This window comes from Drosophila sulfurigaster, chromosome X, assembly GCF_023558435.1.
Source record: "Drosophila sulfurigaster albostrigata strain 15112-1811.04 chromosome X, ASM2355843v2, whole genome shotgun sequence".
In the NCBI taxonomy this organism is placed as follows: domain Eukaryota; kingdom Metazoa; phylum Arthropoda; class Insecta; order Diptera; family Drosophilidae; genus Drosophila; species Drosophila sulfurigaster.
In genome coordinates, this window is record NC_084885.1 from 23,331,680 (window position 1) to 23,342,722 (window position 11,043).

The following is an 11,043-nucleotide window of genomic DNA, read 5'->3' on the forward strand; positions in this document are numbered from 1 at the left end:
TTGCTCATTTGAGATTTGTTCTCGTTGTGGCGCAGGAGCAGCGCAGTCGCTGTCTGTGCTGATGTGTGTGTGTGTGCATGTATCGCTGCTGTGTCTGTGTGTGAACCAACCACAGCAGCCTCTCGGCTGCTGCTATCTCTGTCTCAGCTTCTGCTGCTGCGCAGGACCGACCATTTACATCGTCGTTCTATTCTCTACACACGCACATGGGCAATGATGGCGCGACTGTCTGCCTGTGTGTGTGTGTATGTGTGTGTGAGTGTGGGTTAGTGTACATACATCTCCCGCGTGACTTGCGTTTTTGTGATTCGTTTACTCTGCTCTGCTTGCGGTGGCTGCTGCTGCTGCTGCGCATTGATTTTTTTGTTGTTGTTGTTGTTTGTTACACAGCATAATGCCCGACTAGTCATGCCAGATGTATGTGTGTGTGTGTGTTGGTGTGTACATATATAACGCACACGCCCGCATTTAGTCAACGAACCACAAAACATTCGCAGCTGCAGAGACGATTGAAACGAGAACAGTTTATCGATTTGCTGTTATTGCATCCAGCAGCAGAAGCAGCGTAAGCTTGTTTTACCTGCTGCTGCTTCTTCTTCGCTCAGATGAAATCATGCGGGCGAACAAAACTGAAGGTGGCGGCTGGCCAATGACAACATCAGCCAAAGCAGCAGCAGCAGCAAAAGTAGCGCACCCGCAGCACACAGAGCAGAGCAGAGCGAGTCTGGGAGGGGATGTGAGAAGGGGGAGGAGGGGAGGAGGGATCCACCCCTATATATAAAAGCATATGTATGTATGTATAGGAAGAGAAGAGCTGCCCCATTCCCAACTTGCGTTTTGGTTTGTTATGTACAATTCTCATGGTTTTAGTTACCTGGGCAACACTTGTGTATCTGGGTATCTGCAAGATACACACACACACACACCTATACACAGAGGGGATGATAAAGAGTGAGAGAGGAAGAGAGAGAGAGCGAAAGAGACAGAGTGGATGGGTGGGTGGAATAGCAGCAGACACAAAAACCAATGTTATCCCCATTTTAGTGCTTCTTCAGTTGGCCAGACAGCGAGGGGGAGGAGGAGGAGGAGGGGGTGAAGCAAAGTGTACACTGAGTGAAAATAGTAGACACCTAAGTGATATTTAATTATATATCATAGAAATATCGCATATGAAACTAATGCAAAGCAAGTTTCCGATATAAAACTATCATACATTTATTTTTATAGCTAAACTAACCAACTGAACTCGGCTAAGAGTGAAGTTATCGAACTGAAATTTTTAGGATGTGCTTACTATAGTCATCTAAACTATTATATACGAAAAGCTTTTGATATAGTACACTATCATTAGTTTTGCAGCTTAACTTACCAAGTGAACTCAGCCATTAGATGAGTTTTTGAGATGCAAACTGCTGGAAATGCTGCTATTCAGCTATATTCTGCATATGGAATCTATATTTTAGATCTGTAATAACTATATAACTAAACTAACCAACTGAACTCGGCTAAGAGTAAAGCTAAGCAGCTGAAATTTTCGGTATATGCTTATTATAGTCTTCCAAACGATTATATACAAATAGTTGTTGACTAAGTAAACTATCATAAGTTTTGCAGTAAAACTAACCAAGTGAACTCAGCCATTAGATGAGTTTTTTCAACTATATTCCGCATATGGAATCTATGATACAGATCTATAACAGCTGTTTAGTTGTTGTATTAGATTTCTTTAAATTCTAGATGCATAACAGCTGCATCGGTTTATATATCTTTAATATAATGTGAAGTGGGCAAATGAACTTTTCTTTTCAATAAATATATGCAATATTTGATAAAAGTATTACCAAATCAATATTTATTTAGACCAAATATTTCATGTGCACTTTACTGTATTGCAAACTCGTCATTTCACTCAGTGTACAATCGATAATACATAAATGATGGACAGGTGGGCAAACTAGATGTGGGAATCGGTTTCGGGAGGTTTTCTCCATGAATTATGCGTTCGCATTTATTGATTGAGGGAGGAATAGGACAGCACAGAACAGGACATCTAGGAAGCACTCGAAATTGGGTTCGGTAATTATGTATGAGGAGCCAAAGTACATTGTAATATGCCATCAAAATGGTCAATTATATAATGAGTTTAACTGGAAACGATTTATGGGCCCAAATGTTGGTCACACACCACTCAAACACACACACACACACACAGACACACACACACATACACATACACGGACGCTTATCGACAGCGTCATTGGCCAATTCAAAGAGACAAGACAACGAAAAAATAAACTACAACTAAATGATGTACGCTGCGATTAGGTTTGTCCATAGATAGATACAGTAAACGTAAATTATTTCGTTTGTTTTGTTTTTGGCACTGATAGGGAGCAGTGTTAAGCACTACGTAAAACCCCCATTGAGAAGCCAAAACAGACCCTGAACCGATGGATGATTCATGCTTCATAAGGCAGCTGAGTCAGTGCAAAAATGAAAAATGAAAGAAGTAGTGAGGGAAATGTGTGTGATCACCAAATTGCGATCACTGATGCAATCGAGTATTGACAAAAGTCTCAATCAACATTTGACAACCATCGCATATCATAATATCGTAACATCGACTTAACTTTGTGTTGTACCTTTTTTTTTTTCATTTATCACGCGCAGGGGAAAAAGGCTTAAAAATCGTTTACAGCGTCTTTGGAACTAAATCCCCCGAGAGAAATATACAAACAGATACGATACGCGAGGTAGCTAGTAAGATAGATAGATAGATAGATAGATAGAGATACTTTTTGGGGGGCTTTGCTGGGGCTCAACGATTGGCGTCAACTCAACTTTGCAGTGCTCAATGCAATTCAAAGCGTGTGTTTTTTGTTTTGTTTTTTATTTGTAAAGTGTGCTGACTATCTTGGCCAACTCAACTGTAATATCTCTTATCTCTAGATCGATTGATAGATAGATCTAGCGATCGCTTTTGCCGCTTTATGGCAGCTGCCTCTTACATCACACACATCTGCACACACAGCTAATCGAGTGTTCCTATAAACAATTTTATTTATACAATATTCCACTACACTGCAATTAAATAGTTTTTGTAAATTTCTTCAATCTACATTTGTATCTTCTTTTAATTTCAGTATTCAATTGAGAAGTATCTTTGAAGTCCTTGTTATGCTGCTGGTGAGTTAACTTACAATTGATATTATCTTCAACTTGTCAAGAACTAGAGAATTTTCCATCAGAAAGAAGGGAAGATTTCCGAAGGAGTACAGTCTCCTTTGGAATACAGTCTTCACTTTTAGTATAAGCCGATTGTATTTATGATTTCAATTAACAAAACAATTGAGAAGTATCTACATATCTTTGCTATGCTTGTGGGAGTGAAATTAGGAGCTAGTGACTTTTCCATCAGAAAGAAGGGAAGATTTCCTTTGGAATACAGTCTTTAGTTTTAGTATATATCGACTATATTTATGATTTCAATTTACAAAACAAATGAGAATAAACTTTACATCTTTGTTATGCTGTTAGTTAGTAAATTAAAGAACTAGAGAATTTTCCATGAGAAAGAAGGGAAGATTTCCTAAGGAGTACAGTCTCCTTTGGAATACAGTCTTCACTTTTAGTATAAGCCGATTGTGTATATGCCTTCAATTAACAAAACAATTGAGAAGTATCTACATAGTTTTGATATGCTTGTGGGAGTGAAATTAGGAGCTGGTGACTTTTCCATCAGAAAGAAGGAAAGATTTCCTTCAGAATACAGTCCAACTGTAGTTCAACTTTAGTTATCAACTTAGCACACCATGAGAAGACTTCTCACAGTTCAATGAGTCATTGGGTCGATGATGGATTGAAATTCTTGCAATTGGTTTTTGGTTTTTTTGTCAAGTGTAAATAGCTTCATAAAAACAAGAGGCATAAACAACAAGTTGGAAAACCAGGCTAGTCGAGGGTATCATAAAAAATTGGCGAGGCGCAGATAGAGAGCGAGAAGGAGATATACATACATACTATATAGTGTAAAGAGTCCGAGATAGAGAGAGCAAAAGACGCTGAAGACGTCGAAGCAAAGACGCATTAGAAGTGCATTTCGGAATGATTATTTATTGTGTATATATCTCGACTGTATAATCGAGCACGTGACATGATTTAGCGGCCAATCAATTGGGAGCGCAACGCGTCTTAGAAATTATAAAAAAAAAAAATACACAAAACAAAACCGAAAACGAATTCCGAGGTGGGGAAAAATGAGGCCACAATAAAGATAAACAGCCAGCCAGCCAGCCAGCCAGAAGACTCAAGGCGAATCGAGCCATGGAATCGGTTACGGCTCTGCTTACGGTTGCGGTTACGGCTACGTTTACGGGTTACGGGTTACGGGTTACGAGTTATTTTGCTTAGCTTTGTACCCATCAATAGAATACATTTCTACACAGCGAGAAAAAGTTGGTAATGCAAAGCAAGGTTATAAACGTGACACTAAAATCACTTGAATATTACAATTGGGTTATAAATGTGACAATATAATAAAAATTAAAAAATAAAATATAAATAAAATATAAAAAAATTCAAAAAGAAAATATAAATGAAATATACATAAAATTAAAAATTAAATATACAGAAGAAAACTTAATATCAAAAATATAAAGCAAAAATAAACGAAAGTCATGAAATAAAGAGAAGCAAATATAATTTAACGAACGTTGATAAACATAAATACCATATAATAAAAGCAAATATGAAATAAAAAAGTTCTTTCTTTAACAAAGTTAATGTAGAAATAGTTTTTAACATAATAATAATTGGGTTATAAACGTGACACTAAATTCACTTCAATATAAGGGAAATAAATACTGAGAGAAACTTAAAACCAAAGAAAATAAAAATTAATGTAAGTCATAAAAAAACATAAAAAATAAATAGGCTAGATTAACAGAAATATAATTAAATCAAAGTAAAATAAATAGAAAAATAATCAAACAAAATTTCTTTATTTAACAAAGTTAATGTAGAAGTCGCATTTAACATAATAATCGGTAAAATTGAGTTTTAAACGTGACACTAAATTGACTTCAATATAAAAAATAAATAAAAAAAATAAATACTGAAAGAAACTTAATATAAATAATAAGTCCTAAAATAAAGCTAAACAAATATACAAAATAAATAGGCATAGATAAGCAGAAATATAATTAAATCAAATTGAAGTAAATAAATAAATAAAAAAGACTTATAATATAATATATAATTAATAAAGTTAATGCAGAAGTCACTTTAAACATAATAAAAGCAGTCAATCGATCACAATATGATTAATTCATGTAATTGAATAAGTTCTAATTTTGTATTTACTATTGTTTTTCTCGCTGTGTAGCGATACGTCGGTGCAATGCAAGAGATAGCTTCGGACTTGGAGGACAGAGTCTATAGTTAGATAGATAGTCGTAGCCCCTTTGGAGCACAATAGATCATTTGTTTTGTTCTTTTGTTTTCTTGTTGTTGTTATATTATTGATTTGGTGATCTGCACTTTGGCTTCTTCGATGACCTTAAGGTGCTCTTTTGCGGGGCGGGGAGGGGGGATGAAGAGTGCGAAGCGTGCGGCAAAATGTGGAAACTTCAAGCGTATTTGGAGCAAACCGAGTCCACACACAGAGTCTTATCGCTAATGATGATGGATCGTGAATTTGAGATGATCGATGATTTTGCCAAGCGATAAGCGATATACTTTCCACCTTCAACAATCTACCTAGCAAGCTAGCAAGCAGCCACCGCACTCAGCACCTCTTTCGATGGGGGCCAAAGGGGGAAGATTTCCTGTATGTGTGCGCGCTCTTGAGATTTAAGCCGACGACGACGACGACGACGACTTTTGATATCAGGTGAATTTGTTGTCGGCATTGTCGATGGCTTTTGGGTTCTATGCTGTTCTGTTCTGTTCTCTTCTGTTTGCGTGTTCATACCCTGTAATCTATTAGTGACTGCTGAGAAGGTAACTAAGTGAGCAGAGTTAGGAAATTGAAAGTGAAATAGTTTGTTGCTTATATATAGTAAAAGAATCATAGATCTCTCATTAAATATCTTTGATTTCTCTTAAGCAAGAGCTGTAAATATAAATACATTGCTCCATAAAAAATACGAAGAATAGTATTTTAGACACTATCAATTTATTTTCATTAGTAGTTCATAGCATATCAATTTATAATTTTGTTTAGTATTTTTCAGTATATCATTTAGTATTTTTAGTATTTTAGAGCACATCGATTTAGTATTTTACAACACATCAATTTAGTATTTTATATCATATCAATTTAGTTATTTCCTTAATATTTAACAGCATATCAATTTAGTTTATTATTTAGCAACAATTTAATATTTTAAAACATATCAATTTAGTATTTCCTTTAAAATTTTATATCATATCAATTTAGTATTTTTTTTTAGTATTTTATAGCACGTCAGTTTAGGAGACTCTTTAATATTTTTCAACGTATCAATTCAGTATTTTTTGTAGTATTTTATATCATATCAATTAGTATGTATTTCAGATCATATGAATTTTGTATTTTTAATATTTTACAGTACATCCATCTAGTATTTTCTCTAGTATTTTAAAGCATATAAACATAGTATTTTCTTTAGTATATTATAGCATATCAATGTAGTATTTTTACTTTTATACATCATATCAAATTAGTATTTTTGTAGAATTATATAGTTTATCAATTTAATATTTTACTTAGTATTTTATAATATGGCAATTTAGTATTTTAAAGCATATCAATTTAGTATTTTAGTCAGTATCTTAATGGATTCAAATTTAGTATTTGCTTTAATATTTTATAGCATATCAAATTAGTATTTTTAATATTTTGCAGTATATGTTAGTGTGTTTTTTAGCATACCAAATTAGTATTTTCTTTAGTATTTTATACACATTTATACACATCAATTTATAAATACGATTTAAAAAACAATACTAGTTAAAGGAATATAGGGTATACGCTCAGTCGTGCATACTCGATGTGCTTACTACTTTGGGTTTTTCTTTTAAGAGTTAAACTGAAACGAGGCTAGAGCTGAAGCTAGAGACGTTTGCTCACGCGTTATCTATTCTCTTGATAGTGTGTTACCGACTTACATACAGATACAAAAACTTATTTTTATTATTATAAGAAACGACGTAAGTATATATAATAATAAAGTATGAGTAGAGTAAAGTTTAGTGTGTAGAGTATATATTATTAGTGGAGATAGGTTTCGACTTTGGGTTATTGCCTGATGTTCGATACGCGAAGCGCGTTGACTTTGCCTTTGCCTTTGCCTGGGACAAATGACAAACGAGACGGAAACCCCGATTCGCTTAGATCAAGATCAAAATATTGTACGGTGGGAGGAGAGGGAGGAGGAGCAGGGGGGGACGAACACAATGATAATGGATCGCCTATAGATATTTCGTAAGGGCGAACTAAAGTCGATAGCTGTCTTTTCCTTCTCATTCTCCGTGAGTCATTCGCTGATTACTTTTCGGGATTATTCTTTTGCACTTACATATTATAAAAAGCATTGCTAACATACGATTCTTGCAACGAATGTTGAAATAAATAACGTTCACCTTCTCTTCCGCTGAAAACTTGTTTAAATTATTATCTGTCACCTTGTATTCACTCTATGTGAAAACGATCTTTACTCTTTTCTCTTAACACTTCACAGTTTATTAATTGGTTTCTTGCTTAAAATATCTTTATTAATAGCACTTCAGTTAGAGTCTTGTTTTCAATTTTGTAGTAATTCTATTCCATTATACATACATTATATTTTACTTTAAATGAAACCGATCTTCACTTTTTTTATCTAAATATCACAACCTACATTTTAGTTTTTAGAATATTATTATAGGACTTCATTGCAAGTTTGTCTCAATTTTGTAGTAATTTTTCTCCGTTCATTCTAAGTTTTTAGATCAAAATTGTAGAGGTTATTCAAGAAATTCTTTGGTGTGGAGAATATTTGGTATATCTTTATACCAAATATAGCCTTTGGTATATTTTAGCATTTTTAGTATATTAATTTGATATATTTTTGTAATTCATAGTTGTATTTCTTCTCCACTATATCTTCTATCTCTTGGCTTACTTCCTTAGTCTCCTTAGCTTTGAAGTAAAAGGGATCTTCATTCCTTTATCTAAATTTCACAACTTCTTAATAGCCTACTTTCCATATCTAGTTCTTAGAATCTGTTTCTTTATAGCAATTCATTCTAAGTTAGTTTTTAATTTCTTCTGTCTTTAGTTTTTAATCTGCTTCAATTTTGTAAAAGTATTTCTTCTCCCTTATAGCTTTTATCCTTTGATTAACTTCTCTAAATGAAAACAATCTTCACTCTTTTCTGTAAATATCACAACTTCTTGTCACATCTAGTTTTTAGCATATCTTTCTTTATAGGACTTAATTCTAGGTTTTTTTTTCCATCTCTTCTATCTTCTGTTGCAGTCTCCTTCCATTTTGTATAAGTATTTCTTCTCCGCTATATCTTCTATCCCTGTATTTACTTTTCTAAATGAAAGCGATCTTCATTCCTTTCTCTAAATATCACAATTTCTTAATAGACTTCTTGCTACATCTAGATATTAGAATCTTTTTCTTTATAGGACTATATTCTAAATTTGTATTTCATCTATTCTGTGTTTTGCTACAGTCTCCTTCCCTTTTGTACTAGTATTTTTTCTCTCTTTATTTATACAACTTAATTCTTCATTATTTCTTCTTCTCTTCTATCTTCTGTTACAATTTCTCCTTCAATTTCGTAGTAATATTTCTTTTTTGTAATATCATCTATCCCTGGATTTACTTAGTTTCGCTTGCTTTGAGCTAAATTTTGCGGCTCACGACAAACGTGTGACTTATTTCCCTTGTTCTTTCCCCGCTTTCTACTCCCTTCGTCTTCTCCACTCCCCAACCAGCAACTGTGTTGAACTCACCCCTCTGGAAATTCACCCTCTGGCGGTGCTAACGGTCGGTTCAAGCCACGATTGCGAGCCACCCTCGCAACATTACAAACTGATTGAATATTCATGTGTTTGCTTCGACTTCGATAGCCATGGCAACAATCTTTAGTTTAGTTTTCCATGTTCTTGTATCTATCTCTATCCGTATCCGTATCTGTATCTGTATCTATAGTCGCATATGTGTATCTGTATCTGTATCTGCAGCAGTCGAACATGTCGCTGTCCCACGCAATAGGCGACAAGCAAAATAAACACGAGCTCGACAAATGCATCTGCGTGCGCTTTTTTTACCCTCCCTGTGTGTGTGTGTGTGGCATGCCACACGTCGCATGCCACAGCTCCTGTTACTCCCACTCTTGCAGCAGCAGCAGCAACTGCAACTGCAACTCGTTTCATTTCGTTTTTATCATTCAACTAAAATATTTACTTAGCGTGGCAAAAAACAATCCCAAAACTCGAATCCCAACCCTAAATTGAGGGAGTTAAAAGGAGCTGGAGAAAAGCGACGCCGGCTGCATTGCGTATTCAAATCTAAAACGAAACGAAATGAAACGAAACTCGCAATTCATAGTCAAAGACTGATGTTGTATCTTGTATCTCATATTTGAACTGATTAAACTATTGACTCAACGCCGATTGACGCGACTCTCGTCTGTCGATTGTCGTTTTTTGGTCTGACGTCTCTGTCAACGTCAGCAGAGACCCAAAACAACACACCTTCTTGCCAATGTTGTTTAGATTTTGGTTTTTTTTTTCTTTCTTGTTTGGCTTGGGTTAAGGTTGCCCTTGTAATCAATACTCACACTCTCATATTCACAGTTGACGCACCTCTGTTTGCACACAGATGAGTTATCTTCTTCAACTTTATTACTCGGGTACATCCCAAGCAAAGTTTCACTGAAAATAGTTCGATGTCATCAGTTCACAACATTGACAACATTCAAATTTAACAGTAATTGCATTAATAATGTGCAATTTACACAGAATAAACTTTTCATTTCTATCAGCAATAATCAAATGTATCTTTATACCCATTACCTATAGGATAGAGGGGCATTATAACTTTGTGCTTCCAGGAAAAGTATGTAGAAGCAGTTACATATCTCCGACCCTATTAAGTACTATATTTTCTTGAATATATTTTTGGGTGTAGAACTATTAAAATAACAAATACTATATAGCTTTTGGTATTTGCAATCGTGTATATTTTTAATGATTATGGTATATTTTGAATGTAGTACTATAATAATATACTAAACATAGTAGTTGGTATACTTTTAGTATTTATGTGGTGTAATAACTTGGTATATTTTATGAATAATATCGCACTCTTTTGCTTGTATTTAAAATGTGTATTAATGTGTATCTCTACAACTTTCTTACTTGTTGATCGATTTATAAGATTGAAAATAATCTATGCCATAAAAATACTTTGAATTTTATTATAAGAAAATCATATACAATTCATTTTGAACTAATTTGTGTGTTTTCTTTTTGTACTTGCAGTAAAGTGTCTACTATGCATCATCGCTTTGGCTCACATCGTGAAAAACTAATTGCAGCTACTGTATACCATTTATGTAATGTTTGTTTTTAATGTCCTAAAATGTATACTAAACAAAATCCTATAACATTGTCACGATAATTCATTATAAAATGGTGCTAGAATAAAATAAATTTAAAAGCAAAAAACCGAAGCATAATAAAAATCCTTGAAAGCAAATATGAGGTGAAATTTTTTTTTAAGAATAAAATCTTTGAATGGAAATCGTTACTAATCGTTATCCTGATTCTAAAAAAGTATGTCCTAGCCAGATCTTTAAGGATTCCGACGAGTTATAGCGAAAAAACGCATATCCTTTTTAGAAAGCAAGCTATATTTCAGCCATATCCTGCCGCACATTCAAAGGACACATATTGCTAGGACCACAAGGACCTCCTCTATCGATTGGCATCAAAAAACTATGGGGTCATCTAAGAATCTAACACTTGGAATTTTTCAGTCCGAGGGCTGAAGGAAACAGGCC

General features: G+C 34.3%; 1 long non-coding RNA gene across 1 annotated transcript in view; it reads left to right on the forward strand.

The window, feature by feature from the left end:
* The window catches only part of LOC133848695 (uncharacterized), a 56,038-nt gene extending 45,407 nt beyond the window's left edge, over positions 1-10,631 (forward strand). Inside the window, exons 3-4 of the long non-coding RNA XR_009895290.1 lie at positions 3,144-3,186; positions 10,523-10,631. This is a non-coding gene — a long non-coding RNA (uncharacterized LOC133848695). The remainder of the gene's footprint in view (positions 1-3,143; positions 3,187-10,522) is intronic.
* Positions 10,632-11,043: the final 412 nt, after the last annotated feature.